Source organism: Rattus norvegicus, chromosome 6 (genome assembly GCF_021556685.1).
Source record: "Rattus norvegicus strain SHRSP/BbbUtx chromosome 6, alternate assembly SHRSP_T2T, whole genome shotgun sequence".
Taxonomy (NCBI): Eukaryota; Metazoa; Chordata; class Mammalia; order Rodentia; family Muridae; genus Rattus; species Rattus norvegicus.
The window spans coordinates 20,331,709-20,349,606 of record NC_141539.1 but is presented as its reverse complement, the minus strand read 5'-3'; the positions used below and the strand labels follow the sequence as shown (position 1 = coordinate 20,349,606).

Here is a 17,898-nt window from a genome sequence, read left to right as displayed (position 1 = left end):
GATGGTGGATCTTGACTGCGCCCAAGTTCCTTCATGATAAAAACCACCAGGTGCTCCTACTTAAGTTAGACATTCCCAGGCTCCTTCACCAACTTGCGCTTTAGATGATGTCTGATGAAGTCACATTTAAAGATGTGATCTTTAAGGGTCGAGGGATGATTAATTAGCTTCTTGTAGCAGGTAGCACTCAGGATGTCCACTTAGCCTGTAAACGGTTCTCCAGTTACACCTCTAACTCATAGGCAGGACTCCAACACTGATATTTAAGTTCTGTCGTCTCTATGTCCCTGGCCGTGAAGGAAGCCATGCTGCGTGAATCAGAGTCTCTCTGTACAATTAAAGACTGAATCCAGTGACAGCCAGTCTACCTCCAAAGCCAACAACATACACCAGTCTTATTCTGCTGTATGAATAATGAGACAGATCAAATGACCTATGCGAGAAATAGAAAAAATGAAACATAGGTTCTTTCATATCTTGAAGTAGTTTGATTTGGCTTCAATAACTAGTTTACAGTCAGCCCACCCTGAACACACCTGATCTCATCTGATTTCAATAATCACGAGACTTTAAGAAGTCACATACACAAACACATACTTATAGACACATAGTGCCATCTTCAAGTTGGAGGTGAATTGAAGTCAACAAGTCCTCTATCTTAGCACACCAGCTCTTCTGGAAAGGCTATCAAACATTTGTAATTTAGTATACACTACTTTAGCTGGGGGAACAGAGTGATCTATTTGTAGAAGGGTGAGGGATGGGTGAAGGAGGTGACATGGGGAAAGCAAGGCTAGGCAGAGAGTTACAAGAGCACTGTCAGAGGCTGCAGGGCATCCTAAGATGGGTTCTGCTAAGTTCATAATTTCCCCTTGTAGTAGGAAGAGTTTGGGTATTGTCTCAATCTGTGCTTCGTCTGTGATGAAGCATGGATATCAGATGGCATTTTGCATGTAAAACAGTATCTGATTGGGATTGTAGATAAAGCTTAAAAACATGAATGGGTTGTTTAATATAATTCAATGTGTTCAGCCAGTTGGGTTGATGTATGCTCAGCTGGTCTGTCCACTGCAGCGCCACCCTTGGGCTCCTCACCCAAGGATGAAACAGGTTCTTTCTGAACAGAGATCAGGCGATGGTTGCCTGACTCTTGGGGCTGAATGTAAGTTTGTCCTGGGTATCTTAAGCGAGTGGCCTATGCATCTTGATCTATTGGTTGGGTAGTATGAGCAGTTGTTTTGTTTTACACACATTTTAAGGGCTTTCAGTGTATCTCAGTGCTTCACTATGACCAGTCTCTAGATTCTTACATGAAACTGTTAGTTTCTTGAGAATTTGTCAGAAAGTACCCGAAGCATCTTTTGCTTTCTGAGCACAAAATGAGAAATGCTGCCTTCCCAGTCCTCTTTTAACCCACTAGCTCCAGCCTTGTAATAGGTAGTGTCTGTGTGTGTTTGTGGGGGTGTGTTTGGTGGAATTCAAGCCCTAAGAAGACTTGTATTCTAGAAGGGAGCGTTTCATGCCTCTTAAACATTCTTATATGATTTCTCTTTAAAGGAAGTCCATCCTAGAGAAAGGGTAAAGCTAGAGGAACTTGAAGAGTTGGGCAAACCTTTTAGGACCCTCTGAATACCAACCTTTGACCCTTTACTGCTGTGGTGATAACCAGATTGACTGTAAGGTCCATGTAAGGCTAAAGGTGTAGTTTGAGTAGTAAAAGATCAGTGAAGGTCGTTTGATATAACTACGTTTATATCTTGATGATACATTTAGAAAATGGATGTCTGAGGGCTGGTCCTGGAAGTCAACCCCAGAAGCTTGCTGAATTCACAGGAGGAAAAAGGTACAGAAGACTAGATCTCATCTCTTCAGTCAAATGGACCCCAAAGCTACACTTGACCTGAGTGTGATGGACCAGGACCTCCTGGTCTGTCTGTGGGCTGAGAAGTCTCATGAAAATAGTACTTATGAAGTCCGCACTTTCTTTGATATTAGATGATTTTATTTTACATATGTGAATGTTTTGCCTACATTCATATATATATATATATGTGTGTGTATATATATATACATATATGTATATATATACATACATATATATATATATATATATATATGTGTGTCATGTGTATTCCTCATGTCCATGGAGGTCGGAAGAGGGTAGTAGATCCCATGGAACTGAATTAAGGATGGTTGTGAACTATCATGTGGGTGACTGGAATTGACCTCAGGTCCTCTGCAAGAGCAATAAGTGCTTTCCGCCACTGAGCCATCTCTCCAGCCCGAGTCTGTACTTTCTTAATATCAAGTATAAAGCCGTGTAGTTGTTTGCATGTTGAATTATCCCTTTTTATTATTTTTAAAATTTTCAGGATGTTTTGGAAAGGGTGAACTCTCATTTCTTGCTAGATGTGTGCATGATTTATTTATGGTTGCTCAAAGATAAGTATATGGAGGTATGAGGAGAAACTTCTGTTGTTAAGATGCTGAGCACACAGTCATGAAGACCTGAGCTCAGGTCACCAGCAATTATGACAAAACCTGGGTGTGACAGCATGTACCTATAGTCATAAAGTGGTAGAGAAAGAAACAGGAGGATCCTGGGGGCTGCCAGCCAGCTAATGTAGAGGAACTAGTAAGCTGATGTTTAGTGAGGAATCCTGCCTCAAAAAGTAAGGCAGACATCGACACCAGGAGACATCAGATGTGGACCTTGGCCTCCACACATGCGTGTGTGCCCATTCACCAGCACATGTATATATTCTTGCTTACATACATGCATACCTTCCCATACACAAACAAAAGAAGTATATGGACAGGGCTTGCCTGAAATCATGAAGTTAGAGAAACAGTCCAATTGCTCCTGATATTAGTCAGCCTACCACATACACTGTCTACCGATTCCACTGCTGTCCATGGCTTACTGGAGGAAAAGGAGAAAGTCAAGTGTAAATGAAGGAAAAGAAGGGGTTTCAATCCAACATTCTGTTAACATTTAATCCAGACCCTTGCCACCAGGTTAGCAGCACCCATTTGATTTAATATAATCATGATTAAACTCACTACAGAGGCAGGAAAATATTAAGAAAGCATACTAATGCATATTTGGTGAGAAAACTGTAAACTCAGGGAAAATATATCTTCATTTCAACAGCATGAACAAATGAGATAGTTCTTTGTTTCTTGTCCATTGAGGTATTAAACCGAGACCAAGAAGTCTGGGATAGCTTCAGGATGCCTCCTCCAAGCCATGGGAGGTGCTTGGTGACCTGGATTTTATAGCTCTGGGCTCTGCCTAGACTCTCCTGCAGACTGACTTATGCTCGAGTTGTCTGTGGTGTTAGAAAAAGCAGTGTGATATAATGCTATAGGCGTGCACTCTGGAGATGGGAGATTGTAGGTTCATGTTCTATTTAGTCACGCTGCGACCGGGAACTCTGCGAGTACCTCTCTCAGGTGATGATTAGACTGGAATACAGGGGAGAAGTAATAATGAATGAACACTGCAGTTTATTAGGCGGCATTTTCCATAGAAATAGAATATATATGTATATATATATATGTATACACACACACACATGCATACACATACAGAGAACTGCAGATTCAGAAAATATACATTTATTTCAACCACACAAGCAAACGATATTCCTTATTCTTCCTTATTTCTTTCTGTCCACTCAGGAGTTAAGTTGAGATTACAGTGCCTGGAATAAGGAATAAACTTAACTTACTTAAACTAAACTTACGAATAGTATTTTGCTTAGATTGACTTACATTAAGTCATTATTAAGGAGGCTGATTTCAGACAATGGCTGCCTGTAAGCTGGGGTGGGAGAGGACCTGGTGACTGTCTGTCCAGGGACCTGGCAGTCTGGAAACAGAGGATCCAAGGATACATTGCCCAGTCTAAGGATGAAAGCCTAGAAGCTCTTTGGAGAGTCACTGGTGTGTGTGTGTGTGTGTGTGTGTGTGTGTGTGTGTGTGTGTGTGTGTATTTGTGTGTATTTGTGTGTGTGTATGTGTGTGTGTGTGTATGTGTGTGTGTGTGTGTGTGTACATTAAAAGACTGGATAGATGGAGTCTAGGATCATAAGCAGAGACTGTAGGAGTGTTACACATTCAGGAGGAATGGAGTTTGTGTGTACGGACTGGCTTTTCCCTTACAATCTTATCTCACCCAGGGCTACCACATGCAGATGGCTCTGCTCACATCCAGAGTAGGCCGTTCCCTTTCAACTGCTCTTCTGCATGTGCGTCTTTTCCAGGAATACTCACACAAACACTTCCAGAAGCTTGTTTTACTGACCCCCATAGGGCTTGCCCTCCTTGCTGTGACAAAGTACCCAAGAGGAATAACCCACGTAAGGAAGGAATTATTTTGGTTTGCTATGTCGTAGATTTCAGCGTATAGTCCTTGGTTCCATTGATCTTGGGCTATGAAGATCATCACAGTAGCAGAAGCACGTGAAGAACAAGACCATTCGTCTCCTACCAGGTAAAAACCAAAGAGCGAGACAGGTACTTGGGGCCACATAGGACCAAGCTTTTAAGACACATGATCCATTTCATCTAACGAGGCTCCACCTTCTAAAATTCCTACAGCTTCCCCAAATACTGTCTCCAGCTGGTTGCCACCATGCTCAACATGTGAGCCTGTGGAAGGACATTTCATATCAACCCATAGTCCACCCTTATCCCCAAAGTCCTCATGGCCACGATTTAGTGCAAAATATATTTAATCCATTTTCAAATACCCATAATCTTAACATTTCCAACATTCTTCAGAAATGCAACTCTAGAGTCTCTACCAAGACTCAACGCAATCTTTTAGCTATGATCCCTGCAAAAAAATTTTTTTAAAGTCACTTTAATATACACATTCTTTTTCCAAAGGGCATAGAGAGAGGGATGAAACCAAAGCAAGAACAGAGCCCAACAGGGCAAGCCATAAACCCAGTGGCTCTGTGTCTGTATCCAGAGCCATGGTGACATCACCTCAGCTCTAAAGGGCTTAGGTGGCTCCTCCACCTAGGACCTTTGTAGACTACATGGCCTCTTCTCTTGAGCTGGCTGCACTCATTATCTGCAATACATCCAACAATCTTGACATCTCCAGAACCCTAGAGTCTCCCTGGCAGATTAGATTTCTCTCAGAATCTTCATGCGTTGTTTGCTCTGGCAACCCCGATGGGAGTTCCAAACCCACCACACATTGGTTAGCCTCCTTGGCTGTCCCTTGATATCTGTTTGGAAGCCTATATGACTCTGCAATCTTTGCACCCTGCATGACTGCAAAAGCAAGGCCACATGGATGTAGACAAGGTTGGCCATCAGCCTGAGCAGAAAATAGGTCCCTTGCACCATAGTGGTAGCGACCACTGAGTGACTGAGCCAGGAAAAACACTTCTCTAGTCACCTCTGTGTGTACACGGTACTCATGAGCTCTCCCCTCAGAGCAAAATTTTTCAAATGAGTTACACCCCTTTACATCTTTGATGGCATCATGGGTGGAACCTAGCTAATTCTGGAGACATCCTCATGGAGTCCTTCCCATTGTTCCAGGCCAAAGTACATGGCTTCTTTCTCTTGGGAGTAATGTCTTTAACAACTAAACCCTCGTCTGCAACTTCAATATGTTCCTCATGGTTGGGTGGGAGACTCATGTTCCAGCCCCTTTCATGGCTATAGTAAAACTTTGAGGGGAGTGGGGGACAGCCTTCCCTTTAAACTACAAACAACCTTTATTGTCATAGTAATCAGATTTGCATTCTTTATATGTTCTTTGGGTGAATAATCATCACATGGATGGTGTACTGTTGGCATCCTCAACGAATGGACAGGGCACAATAGGCATTTTAGGTAAGATGCTGAACCTCACCAAGGAACTTATCCACCACATCCATCACTTGCCAACTATCTGGTGGATAAATGGCAGGCATGGATAAATGGTGTGAACTTTCTTTCCTTCCTTCCTTCTTTCCTTTTTCTTTTTCCTTTCTGTTCCATTCCCTGGAAAGGAGTTTGTGTCAGGATTTATTGAAGTGGGAGTTTCTAGTTTCTTTGGAGACTCAGTTGTGTCATGCGATGTTTTTCTGGATGCTGTCTTACCAGAAAATGCTTGCTGAGAACAGAACCGTGGTATTTTCCTGGAAGCTGTTTTGTGAAAGGGCAGTGATGTTTTGCTGGAGTGGATGCTTGAGAGGGTGTGTGATGTTTAGAAAGAATAGAAACATAACCCCACGGAGAGCGCGAGGATGCTCTTGTGTTGGTTTACCTTGTATCACTTCAGTGGTCTTTGCTGATCTTTTCCTGCCTTGAATTCACAGAGAGAAAAGTGCCAAAGAGCTTCTCATGGTGTACCAGCTGCTTCTTCCTGGTTCAGCAGACCCATGCCATTCAGAGGAGCCTTGCAGTTTCTTCTGGATCAAGCCGCTGCTACTGATTTATGTTTGGTATTTTGGACTGGACTGTTGTTCTGACAACAAAGACTGGAATCGACCTAGAGAATTACTTCTAAACAGGACCACATCCCCCATCGCCCATTAATCTTTCTTTTCCCTACCTCTGGTAGATTGGCTAGAAGGGAGGTTGAAGAGTTTAAAATTCCTTATTAAAGTAGGTTTTGAAAAACCTAAACCTACAAATTATGATTTAACTGGAAATTTCAGATGCAGGAAAATTAAAAGAAAAACAAAACAAAACCTACAACCCCGGATGTTTTGACTACGAACCTGCAGAATTTAATTTGTGTCAACATTATTTGGGTTACAAAAAAACATGATAGAGTTTGTGAAGCAAGAGTGAGTCGTGTCTGAAAAGGAAGTCATTTTTAGCATTCTGACAGGAGGATGTGGTCTTCCAAAGTTAGAAAACTGTCACTTTTGGTAAATGGAGCAACTAGCTTCCAGAGGAAAGGTCTTGAGTTGTTAGACAGGAATTCTGAGTTCAAGTCCTAGGATCTCCTTTGCTGAAGCATTTGGACAAGTACCTTATGTCTCTGATTTTCAGTTGTTGTTGTTGTTTTGTAAGGGAGGGGTGATTTTCTCAAGACAGGGTTTCTCTGAGTAGCCCTGGCCATCTCAGAACTCACTTTGTAGACCAGGAAACTATGTGCAGATCTGCCTGCCTGCTACCGCCTCTTGGAGCTCTGGGATTAAAGGCATGTGTCACCTCGTCTGGCTTGCATTTCGGCTTCCTTGATAATGTGGTAGGCAAGATTCTATCAGCAATTTTGTGTGTCCTTTTCTGTGTTTGTGATTGTGTGCTGTGTGCGTGAGTACGAGACAGTGCGTGTGAGTGGGATGTGCATGTGGCACCACAGAGATCAGAAGTCAATGTCAGCTGTCTTCCTCCATTTCTTTCCACCTTTTTTCTTTTTCTTTTCTTTTTTTTTTTTTTTTTTTTTTTTTTTTGAGACAAGTTCTTTTCCTGAGCCTGGGGCTTGTCAATTTGTCTTACCTGACTGGCCTGCTTGCTCTTGGAATCCTCCTGTTTCTGACTCCCAGGTTAGGGGCCCACTTCACCATGCCTGCTTTTATCCAGGTGAGAGGGACACAAACTCAGATTCTCATGCTTGCACAGAAAATGCTTTTCCCACTGAGTCATCTCCCCAGCCTCCGTAGAAACCAGCATTTACTGCAGTGCAGTAGTTAAATGTGGTGTTTTCCGAAGTTAGATAAGACTTAGTCTCGGGCTGATATGCTCAGGTCAATAGCTATGCGATTTTAGAAAAATTCAATTTTTCCATTTTCCATTATTTCATCACCCTTAAAACTGCTCCCAGGGTAATAACTCCGGCACGGACTGTCCTGGAGGTTAAACACACTTGAACTGTTGGTTAGTAAGAGCTGCTGTAGCTGGGCACGCTATGCCACATTCTTCCAAAACAATCAGCCACAGGGGAAGGGAATCAAAGTCCCTCGGTGTCACAGAGAAAAACAAGTTAAGCAAAGTATTTGCATTTAGCTGTCCCGGTCTCATGAGCACCTTGCTCTGATGCGGGTCGAGCATCCGTGAAGAAAAGAGGCCTTGTCAGCTCTTTGCCAACTCAAGGCTCATAGTCCATTGCATTTACTAACACAGGGAGCTGACGTCACTTGCTGCCTTCTGGTTTCCGGAGGGTCCACGGCAGCTTGGGATGTTTCTAGTGTCCTATAAGGGATTGGGGTAGCAATGGCAGATGCAGGCACGGGCAGTATGTTACTTACCCCCTCTGGTGTTTGCTGAACATTTATCAGCTTTGCAGCTCAGGAGCCCGTGGCGTTTAGGTTTGCCCTAACTTTGACCTTCATAGGATTCATGTTTGATTCAAGATAGATCTCTGCTAATAAGGCTCCCTCGACCTCAGGGTGCCCTTGTTGAATTTACAAATTGAGTAAATTCTTCTCTCTCTTAAAAGAGTTTGTGTGCAGTCTTTTGACACCAGACAGCAAACAAAACAAGAGCCAGAGGGTACCAGTTACAAATTAAAAGATCTGAAACCTAACTAAAATGGGCTGAGCCCTCACAGCGGGCCCGGCAGTGGCCCACGGAATCTTCCCAACAGTCCCCTTAAAAAGATTCTCTTTTAATCCCGATTTAACTGGGGGGAAACCTGAAGGACAGACAGATTGAATCATTTGTTACCCAGCTATCGAATGGTGAGATTGGGATTTAATCGGTTACGGCGTGGCACTAGGACAAGACAGGTCAGCTATACTTGCTCAATGGCACAAGATACATGTAATAGATTTTTATAGTTTTATTAAATATTGAACTCAGGAAAATTAAATCATAGCAGGCTGCAAATATAATTCAAACTTTTATTAAATGTCAGGATATTGGATCTTTGGATGCATTTTACTTCTGGGCAATTGCCCAGGCTTGAAGCATATATTTAAGTATTTGCTGTCGTGATTTTGCATTGATTTACAATTGCAAACCAAATTACATGGCGGGGAAGATTAAATTACTGGCACACTTTTGGGAGGAGACCTTTTGATCTTGGTGAACAAGTTCAAATGTGACCCGGTAACCAGCAGGCTTCTTTGACCTGGGTGTTTCTTTTAACTCCCTATTCTATTGAATGATGTGTTGTCTGATTTGGACCTTCCAAAAAGGAGGGTCATTCCGTATCTTTAAACTGTATTACTACAGTAAACAAATGATCTTGGTTTGGGAAGAGATGTATGGGTGCTTTCAAAACTATTTTCTGCTTAGTTTAGAAAGCCTAAAATTGCTAACTGTGCCAACTTCCTTTTCTTCCCCGAAGTTCTCTATAATATTCTGGGAGTCGAAAGAAAGAACGACTTTTTTCATCAGAATAATGTCAAAGGCCACACCCCTGCAGGAAGGATCATCATTACCCTGTCTCTGCCCACCCTGCTTTTGACTGCACCCTGTATCTCTTACATTAAACTAGATTCCAGACGGCTCAAACTCCATGCCCACCACAGTTATGAGATCAACTCTGGTAGGAACTACATACACCTCTCCTTTGGAATTAGTTTCCATCAGGGCCCAGGGGCATGGGCTTGGTGTATAGGAGTACTTCCTGGTTGACTGGCCTGCACCGCCCACTGCCAACTAGCTGCCTGATGCCTGACACGGTAAATGGACTTCCCCATGAGTCTTCTGCTCCTGTGTTCCTCCCTCTGAGCTTAAGTTTTGTGTAGTCACTAACTGGGTTATGGTTATATCCACTACGTTTTTTAAGGATTGTCCAAAGAGTTTCCTATATCCAAGGACCCAGGGAGAGCGCCTGGCTGGGTGCCTGGCCTCTCCAACAGAAACAATCACAGGAGTGGGTCCCCAAGGCAGACTAAAGGGACCTTGACGCTCATTGTTTTAAGAGAAGCCATTTAAGCATTACCAAATAAAGAAGAAACGGCATACCCAGATGTGAAGTGGGAGGTTGTAGTTGAAAAGAAAATGTAGACGGGGTGCCAGGTTGAAGCGAGCTCAAAGGAAAGAGCGGGGAGTTCTGAGTGCAAGCGGAACAGAGCAGGGCACGCAGGATAACGCAGGGCAGGGCAGGGAATGAATCCTGCGGATTCTGTGATCCTTTAACCAGCAGTGACTGGCACCTGTCAGCATGGACACAAGACCTTCAGGTTTGCAGCTGGCCTGGCTTGTACTCGGCTCCTTTTGCCTGTTTCTGTCTGTCTTTTGCTGCCAAGACCTCAGCAAGCCTCTCGCCTGCTGGACTCTGTGCTCTGTTCCATTTTCAGTTTAATAGAATTGATGTTGCTCCGCGCTCCCAGGACACATGGCATTGCTCTGTCTGGCGCTGGCAGTGCCTTCAACAGAAGGGGGCGGGGCGGGTGGAGAGAAAGAGGACTGCCAAGAAGCTATTTCCTTCAGCTGCGGTCCCACTGCGCCTCCTGCTTCTTGTGAGCGACAAGCCTGAAGGACTCTGAGTGGGCTTTTTAAATTAAAATGTTTGATGTTTTCTATCACGGAACATAGGAGATCATCTCTAATTAAAGTCAGCAAGTGTTTATTGAATGCAGGGTTTAACTAGCATCGCTTACTTTCCTAACCTGTTATAAAAATCATAGAAGCAAAATAATAATAATAAAATAATAATAATATAATGGTGATGATGATGATGATGATGATGTAATAAATACAGTGAGGTTCCAGAGTTCAAGGACATTTTCACAAGTCATTACTGTCTTCCCTTCCCCTCGTTCAGTTCTATAGATTGAACTCAAGGCTTGGTGCATGCTAGGCAGTCATTCTACCACTGAGTACAATCCCGGGTACCTCCTGGCTTGAAATCACCTAATGCATATGCGAACGTAGCTAACATCACAAACCACTTCAGAGCCTTCTGTATATCGTGACTCAGATGATGCCAGCTAAAACCGAACCACACAAAGAACATTTATTTCAGTCTCACTCCAGGATCTGAACAGATTCCGATCTTTTCAGCTTTGCCGACGTATGAAGAACTGGAACTGTGCGTTTTTAAGACATTTGAGAGGTACAGCTCGATGTTCGGGTATGTGTCTACATTACGAGGTGACCGCCACGGTCAAACTATTAACATATCTGTCACCTCACAGAATTTCCATGTTCTGTGCTGCCTGGAGTGAGAACATTTAAGAAAATTTCTAGGCTATGACACAATATTGTCAAGTGTCGCCGCTCACCAGGCTAACAGAAGCATAGCCATAAGCGGTGGGCATGGCAGTAGGAATAGACAGCTGAGAGTCTCAGGCATGAAGCAGAGAGAGAAAACCGGAAGTGGCATGAAGTTTTAAACTCTTAAAGCCTGCCTCCAGCGATGTACTTCCTCCCACAAGGCTATACATTCTGTAACCCCTCCAAAAAGCACCATCAACTGAGGGCCCCCTGTTCCGACATCCGAGTCTATGGAGGATAGATATTGTCACCAAACCACCATAGGGTTGTATCTTAGATTCCACACAGACGTGATATCAAGTCATATTTATTGTGCAGAGTCTGGCTCATCACCGTAAGGTGCCCAGGATCATCCACATGGAAACATCTAGACTGTCAGGAAGGCAGACATTTTAGTTATAATCCCAGCGCGTTGGCTTGGACCCTGGAATGCGTTTCAGGACATGCGGATCCCCAGCTGAGTGTGAGGTGCCTCCCATGATACCCAGACTGATGCTGGATGTGTTTGTAGTTTGGGGGAGGTTCAGGTACGTTCGACTGTTCTGTCTTTCTCCAGCTTAGCATAAGAACCCTTTCCTCTGGTGTGGGAGTATGAAGATCCACCTGTATTGCTGCCCCTTAAATCATTTTTGTCCATGGAACCTCAATACATTATTCTTCGTGCCATCCTGGATCCATCTGTCTGTTTTTGGTTTCATGGTACCTTCTATCTTCATGGCCAGTTCTTGCCAGGACTGGGTTATTCTGAAATATCATGATGTCACCAATAACAAGGTCCTTGGCAAGGTCCCAGTGTCTGTATGTATAGTCTCTCTCTGTCTCTGTCTCTCTGTCTCTGTCTCTGTCTCTGTGAGTGTCTTCTCAAGGACCACCTAGAGAACTCTGCATACTAGACAAGCACTCTACCTGTGAACTATAACCACACCCCTATGCCACGTTTGAAAAACAATACAAGTTTCAGTTGGGAAATCGAACACCTGTGATGGGAGCATTCAGAAGACTGAGGAGGAGTTCAAGGTCAGCCTGAGCCAAGCTCGGAGACTCTCACTCAAAAACAAAAACAAAAACAAAAACAGAAAGAGTTCTATGGATCTTTGAAATTCTAACCAGTAATAAAACCTCTTACACACACACACACACACACACACACACACACACACACACACACACACACACACACGAATACACTTGCACTCCACCAAATCAAATTAAATACATACAGCCAGCAAACAAATCGCTAGTGGCTGGCTGGATGATTAACCCATAGATGGTTGGAAATGTTGAAGCAAATCACAGAAAAGGGCCCTCCCCCAGACTAACCAAAAGGGTTAGCTTCTTTGACTTCCTCCTACCAAAAGGGCTCTGTTTAATTTTCACATCCCCACATCTGGTGTCCTTTGATGAAGTATGTCGTCTGCTCTTCAAAACTTCCCTGCTGGTAAAAGACCATGCATTTATTTTTAAATACATTCATAATTTCTGCTCTATAGGAATAAACTATGCCTCTGGGAAAGATGCGCATTGCATGGATCCACTGTGTGAAGGTAAACACACAGAGGCATTCTGCTTTCTGTTAATTAATGATAGCGATGCCAAGCTTTTATAGGAAACCAATTTTGCTTCTGAACACCAGGGAGATCTTTGAGCCTAAGAAATGTTTCAATTTAGGAAAGCCATAGCTCAGCTAAAAGTGCAAACGTAGCAGGTGAATTGTGGTTGGTCTAGAAATTCGGATGCATTAAGCGTCTGTCCACGATTGCTCAGTAAGTACAAATGGGTCCCCGGAAGTGTGTTCTTGAAACTACAGACAACCCTGGAAGTTGGAATTCGTTTCTGCATTTTCCCAGGAGTGGGAGTTGAGCTGCACGGACTGGGGCTGTGGGGGCTGAGGGAGGCTGGAGCTGTGAGCAGCCCACCGAGGTAGAACCTTGCCTTGGGCATGCAAGGCCCTGCTTAGCTGGTGAGGGATCGATGCTCTCTGTCTCCAACGGAGAAGCGTCTGATCTTTTGGCAGAGTGGAAGTTTGGTGTCCCCTTCTTTTTATTCATTGGGAGGTTATTTATGAAACTCACTAACTGCGACATGACCTCTTTGGTATATTTAAAGCGATCCTGGGCTGATGCTCTTGGAGGCTGTTTTGTACAGTAGATGCTGCTTATCAGCAGGAATGCGTGACTAGACAAGGTGAAAGGAGAAGGATATGAATGCCAAGTCTTGCTGCGAAGCTCAGTAGAGGCGTGCTTGGTGACCGAAGAATAGTAGAAATCATCGTTACTTAAAGCGAAGGCGGGGGAGCTGGGTGGCGGTGGTGCACACCGTCAATCCCAGCACTTTGGAGGCAGAGGCAAGGGATCTCTGAGTTTGAGCCAACCTGGTCTACTGAATTAGTTCCAGAACAGCCAAGGCTATGCAGAAAAACCCTGTCGCAAAAACGCAAAACCAAAAGGAAAGTGAAGGAAATAGTTTTTACTGGGTGAATACTAGGAATAAATTCTGCATAGATAAACCATGTCCACCAAGGCACATACACAACGAGACTAAGCACGATACCATATGTAAGATTTACAAACTGGAGGGCTGAGATATAGTTCATTTGGTCGAGTGCTTGCCCTGCATGCCTTAGATTTGATCCCAAGCACCAACCACATTAACCTGGAGTTGTGCCTCAAGCCTGTAGTGCCCAGCACTTGAAGGTGGAGGCAGGGAGGTCAACTGTTCAGAGTGCCACCCTCTGCGACATCCAATGTGAAGGCGACCCTGAGATACACGAGACTCTGACTCAAAAATAAGTATGGATTGGGAATAACCCAACACAAGAGGGCAAGCACAAATGATGCTGTATTTCTACAGTGGAGTATTATGTAACTGTGAAAACATCTTCTGGCTTTGCAAGAGTAAAATGCCCACCTCAGATCCCCAAGGCCGGCCATCAAGTATAGTCAAATATGTATACACACAACACACATACTAGATATATGTTTTGAAACTCTGCGTGTGGACCAATGCTACCCATGGGGAACAATATTGGGGACGGTGAGAGGGCCATCCCTCCGTCTTGGCATATTTCAGTATTAATGCAAAGATTGTAATTAGCACATAGTATTCCTGTAGCTAAATATATACATATTTTAAACAGAAGTTTAAATAATTTAAAAGCGTTTCAGCCAAGTTTCTCAGAGTAAACCTAGGACAACACAGTAGCCGAAAAGAACAAATATGTAGCTGTCAAGAGGGTTTTATGGTAGCTTGAGACTATCAGTAGATTCCATTGGAGCGTATTTCTAGAGCATGCACTAGCTTCTGAGACAGGGTGGGACCAGGAGTCTAAGTCAGTGGCTCTCAACCTTCCTAATGCTGGCATGGTCGAAGCCCGATGGGGTCCAGACTCACAGGTGGAGACCCACTGACCTGAGTGCTCACTGGTCTCACCACCCCCTCCCCCATCCCCATTCCATCAGCTTAATGAGACTGCTACCCATATATAGTCAGTCTTTACTTCTTCAGGGTTTACAAAACATGTTTTGAGTCTTGAGCAAGATAGGAAACCTGTGAGGGGCCAGCCCTATTGTTCCCATTTTCAGGAAAGCTAATGGAGGTTCAGGGGAGTTAGTTTATATGCTCCAGTGGCACACACAGCTAGTCTAGAGCTGCACAAGAACTCCAACAAGGAATCTATTCCCAATGAGGACATTAATCCCAGGTAAATCACTACTTTTCTAGGTCTCAGGTTCTTCAGCTATAAAAGCAGGCTTACAGCAGTTTCCTAAGCATGAGAGTTTAGAGGAAAACAAGTGCCTTACCCACCCCATTTCCAACTTTGAAACAGCGGCCCCACCCTCTGCTGAAGGGGGAAAGGCTGTTGTGAACCGACTTAAGGGACTGATTGTTTTCTTGCAGAACATCTGGAAAGGGCCAGAGAGAACACATCACATCATTCCTGTCATCCTTGTCAACACTGCCATCCCCGATGCTGATGCGGTCCTCCTCCCTGGGTGTGGTACAGGCATGCAATCTTGACGTTCAGGATGGTGAGGGAGAACTGCTTTCTCCTGACCTCAATCTTTTCAGCCTCTTATGTAAGGGCTTGGCTTGAATGCAGAGTGAAAAGATGGTCCTGTGCTGTTCTGACTGGTGCGTCGTGTCTCTAAATAAACATGCTAAACGATCAGATTTGCTGTGTCACTGGCAATGGGTCGGAGTAAAACAAGTCATCCTGTCTCACGATACGGCCACTGCCTTATTTTCATTGTTTTTCTTGTACTCTTTATATGTGTATATAATTGTATATGCACATGTGGGAGGGTTATGTAAGGTGTTTGGGCAAGAGTACACCCCGCATAGCATGTGGTGGTCAGAGGACAGCTCTGGGTATCATCTTTGCCATCTACTTTGTTTGAGATTGGTCTCTTACTGTTTGCTGCTGTGCAGGATAGGTTAGTTGACCTGTGAGCTTCTGGGGAATCTCCTGTCTCTGCCCACCTCACTGTAGAAGTGCTGGGATTATAGACGAATACTGTTGTGTAGCTTTACACAGGTTGTGGGGCATCCAAACGGAGGTTCTCATGCTTGTATGGTGAGCACTTTATCTACCTAGTCATCGTCCCAGCCCCTACAACTGTCACACTATTAATAGCATCTGCCAAGCAACTGAGCCTGAAACCGGGCTAATCAACAAGGCTTCACGCACCTATGACCAAAGGGCAATGCTTTAAGGTATAAGTTTTATTAGTATTCTTATATAATGTGGCAAATAAACCAGAAGATGCCTTCCATTAGAAAGGAAACGTATACCCCACAGATCCTGAGAGAAGGAAGGAACAGCCTATGGGGACCCCAGGGAGGAGTATACGCCTTTTGGGAGCCTGGAGAAGGAAGTAATAGGAAACACAGGACTGAGTCTTTCTTGGGAGAGTTTTTCCTTCAGAAAGGAGTGGGCAAGTGAGGTAAGCAGGCTTAGGGATAGCTAATTTGAATCTTCTAGAAAGTTCTAGATTTAGTAAATATTACCAGTTCAGAGCGTTATCTCTCAGGGCTTTCTTTCAAAGGACTCAAGTCAATTCCTTTTTAAAAAAATTTACCAATGAATCTATATATCTAAGTATCTATCTGTCTGTCTTCTTTTTCTTCTTCATTATCATCATCCATTTATTTACCTATCCATCATCATTGTCTATTATCTGTCTTGTATCTATCATCTATCATCATCAACTTATTTAACTATCTCCATTTATTATGTATGTATATATGTATGTATATATGTATGTATGTATATATGTAAATATGTATCTGTCTACCAGCGATCTGTCTATTGTGTCAGTGTATGTCTTGTGGTGTGGCTGCACATGTGTGTGGAAGTGAGAGAGCAACTTTCAAGAGTCAGTATTTTCTTCAACCTTGTGGTTCTTGGGGATTGAACTCAGCTCCTCGTGCTTGGCAGTGAGCTCTTTACCTTCACCTGCTGAGCCGTCTTGTGGACTCCCACATGGAGTTTACATAGAATTGACTTGCTTCTTCATGGCTCATTCCTTGCTTCATAGCCATTCTTCCACCAGCCCTACTCAGGTCTCTCCGTGTGGTGTCTGGTCAGTAACACGACCTCCCTCAGGTGATGAATGGACCTTTGTCTTGCCATAACACCATTAAAAACAGAAGCCCCAATTCCAGCACAAACCTGCTGTAGCATGCTTACTTCACAGGAAGCCTCTGCCCCTGCTGTATCCATAACATTCCCTGTGCATTCCCGTGGTAAGAAGGCTAGCATCTACAACACCCCCATACCCCCACCGTTCTCACTATTTTCCCCATGAAGTCTTTCTGTCTAGTCCTCCACATTCGTCTGGATTTATTTGCTTTCCCCTTTTATTTTTACCAGTTAACCTCTATGTCTTTCCCCTCTCCAATACAGCTACTCACTCAGTGTAGAGCTATCTGTCTGTAACTCTCAAAAAACTTGAGTTCTTTTGTGGCAAAAGAACATAAGCAAAAGCCAAAGGCTCCGTCTGTGGTCTTGGCAACTTGAGTTCAGGTAACCAAGGCAATTGCTACACATGCTTCGTTCTATAAATGTCAGGTAAAGATCCATTCTGCTAGCATTCTGTGTGTTGGAAGGGAAAGACATCTTCACTACCGTATGATACTGGAAACACCTCAGGGTTCTGGATGAATGCTAAGGTCCCTAGACTGATCATGCCTAAGTCTGTTATTGACATAATAATCCGCACCCGGGCTTCTTTCTTGCTTTCTGGGGAATCTGTTACAGGAATTCTCAAACCCTTACTGTCCTGGATGGCACACAGAGCAGCGCCTTGGGCAATATAGGAAGAGTGCTCAAGTGAAATAACGCCTGAAGAAAAAGAATACAGGAAGCTCAGGAGATCTCTCAGTCGCCCTCCAGCTGTGAGATGCAGGGAATAGCCTTTGCGTTAAGGGTTTCAATTCTGCAACCTCTTGGAATTCATTCAGTGCACTGAGGTGTCATGGAGGAGGGGCGGTCATGGTGTGTGGTGAGCTGTGGTGGGGTGGGGTGGTCCTGTCGGAAAATAGCAGCTTAATAACCAGGTTTGCTTCCAAGGCTGCCACAACGAATTATTAGTAACTTAGCCACTTAATACAAGTTATCACATTATAGTTCTGTAGATCAAAACTTAGACCCTTTGGGATGAAGGCCAGTGATTTCAGATGAGTTCCTTTTGGAGATCTGGGGACAATGGGTTCTGTGTTCCTTCTGTCTTCTGGAGCTCAGCCTGCATTCTGTAACTCACCCTGGCA

General features: G+C 43.9%; 2 long non-coding RNA genes across 4 annotated transcripts in view; one reads left to right on the top strand and one right to left on the bottom strand.

Annotated features, from left to right (window-relative positions):
* Positions 1 to 10,637, top strand: part of LOC108351161 (uncharacterized) — a 62,817-nt gene extending 52,180 nt beyond the window's left edge. Inside the window, exons 2-4 of one of the 2 annotated variants that reach the window (XR_015622221.1) lie at positions 4,401 to 4,498; positions 6,330 to 7,210; positions 9,254 to 10,637. This is a non-coding gene — a long non-coding RNA (uncharacterized LOC108351161). Of the gene's footprint in view, positions 1 to 4,400; positions 4,499 to 6,329; positions 8,396 to 9,253 lie in introns of those variants that run through there. The other variant, XR_015622220.1, reaches the window with a different exon arrangement.
* LOC120103476 (uncharacterized) overlaps positions 1 to 17,898 on the bottom strand; it is a 50,634-nt gene that overhangs the window by 29,735 nt on the left and 3,001 nt on the right. The gene's annotated exons all lie outside the window — the stretch shown is intronic.